We start from the raw sequence: 1,930 nt of genomic DNA, 5'->3' as shown, positions 1-1,930 counted from the left end.
TGATAATTTTTTGATGACCTGTTCAATTTCTTCTTTTGTTGTGGATCTGTTCAACTTTTCCACATCAGTCTGTGTTAGTTTAGGTAAATGGTGTGTTTCTAGAAATCTGTCCATTTCTTCCAGATTTTCAAATTTGTTGGAGTACAGTTCTTCATAATATACTGATATTGTCCTTTTTTATTTCAGTTGGTTCTGTTGTGATGTCACTCATTTTGTTTCTTATTCATGTCATTTGTAACCCTCTTTTCCTTTGTTAAATTTGCCAGTGGTTTGTCAGTTTTATTAATCTTTTCAAAAAACCTACTTCTGGTCTTGTTGATTTTTTCTATTGTCTTTCTATTTTCTGTTTCATTGAGTTCTGCTCAAATCTTTATTATTTCCTTTCTTTGTGACTGTATACTTTTCTTGCTGTTCTTCTTCTAATTGTTGGAAATGTGGATTTAAAGTGTTGATTTTGGTTCTTTGTTCTTTTTTGATGTGTGTGATTTTTGCTATTAATTAGTCTCTGATCACTGCTTTTGCTATGTCCCAAAGATTTTCATATGTTGTGTTTTCATTCTCATTTGATATGAAGAATGTTTGAATTTCATTTTTTATTTCTTTTCTTACCAGTCTTTCTTAAGGAGGGTGTTGTTCTTTTTCCATGTGTTTACTCTTTTTCCATTGATCTTCCTATTGTTGATTTCTAATTTGATAGCCTTATGATTTGAGAAGATGCTTTGCAGTACTTTAATGTTTTTATATTTATTAAGGTTTGCACTGGAAAAGAATGTATATTGTGCTGTTGTTGGGTGAAGTCCTCTGTAGATGTCTATAAAGCCAAGTTGGTGGATTTTATTGCTTAGATCTTCTGTATCTTTGTTGAGTTTCTTTCCAGTTGTTCTATCTTTCATTGAAAGTTGTGTATTGAAATCTCCTGCTATGACTCTGGAGTCATCTATTTGCATTTTCAACTCTTTTAAGTTCTGATTTATGTATTTTGGTGCTCTTTCATTGGGTCCACAGATATTTATTATGGTTATATCTTCTTGTTCAATTGATCTTTTAATCATTATATAATGTCCTTACTTGTCTCGTATGGTTGTTTTTGTCTTAAAGTCAATTTGAACAAAAATTAATATTGCCATTCCTGCTCTTTTACAGTTGCCTTTTGCTTGATATATCTTTTTCCAACCTTTGATTTTTAGTCTATTTTTGTCTTTGTCTCTAAGGTGTGTGTCTCTTGTAGACAGAATATTGATGGTTTTTGTTTTCTTATCCAATCTGCAGCTCTCCATCTCTTGAGTGGTGCATTTAATCCTTTAACATTCAGTGTAACTATTGACAAGTATGAATTGGTTGCTGTCATTTCATTTTGTGTTTTTTCATGGTTCCCTGGTTTATTTGTTCCATATTATTTTCTGTGCTGAGTTCATTATGTTTATGGATCATGTTATTTCCTTTGTTGCTGTTGTTTTAGTATTTACTGAATACTTGTGCTTGTCCTCTTCTTTATTGTGGATATAAAGGTTTATCATTTTTCTTTGAGGTTACCCTGTGATTTATAATTTTCTCCCCTAGTCTCGAACAATCCAATCTATCTTACAACTCTCTGGACTTCCTCACCATTTTGAAGTTCTGTAATTACACAGTATTTTCCCTCTTTTGGTTTGTAGTTGTTCTCATTTGCCAACTGATGTCTCTGGTTCCCTGTTTACAATCTTGTAAGCTTATTTAACTTTGATTATGTCTACAGCTGTGGTTTCTGGGTTATGTCATCTTGTGTATTAATGGTCAGTTGTAGTTTGCTATTTTTGGTTCTCTGTTCAAAGGACTCCCTTTAGTATTTCTTGTAAGTTTGAACTGGTTTTAACAAATTCCCTTAGTTTCTGCTTATCTGGAAATGTCCTTATTTCACCATCACATTTGAGGGGCATTTTTGTTGGGTATA

Source organism: Orycteropus afer, unplaced genomic scaffold (genome assembly GCF_000298275.1).
Source record: "Orycteropus afer afer isolate SDZICR_OR568_19922 unplaced genomic scaffold, OryAfe1.0 scaffold00229, whole genome shotgun sequence".
Taxonomy (NCBI): domain Eukaryota; kingdom Metazoa; phylum Chordata; class Mammalia; order Tubulidentata; family Orycteropodidae; genus Orycteropus; species Orycteropus afer.
Note: the sequence above shows the minus strand (reverse complement) of the source record.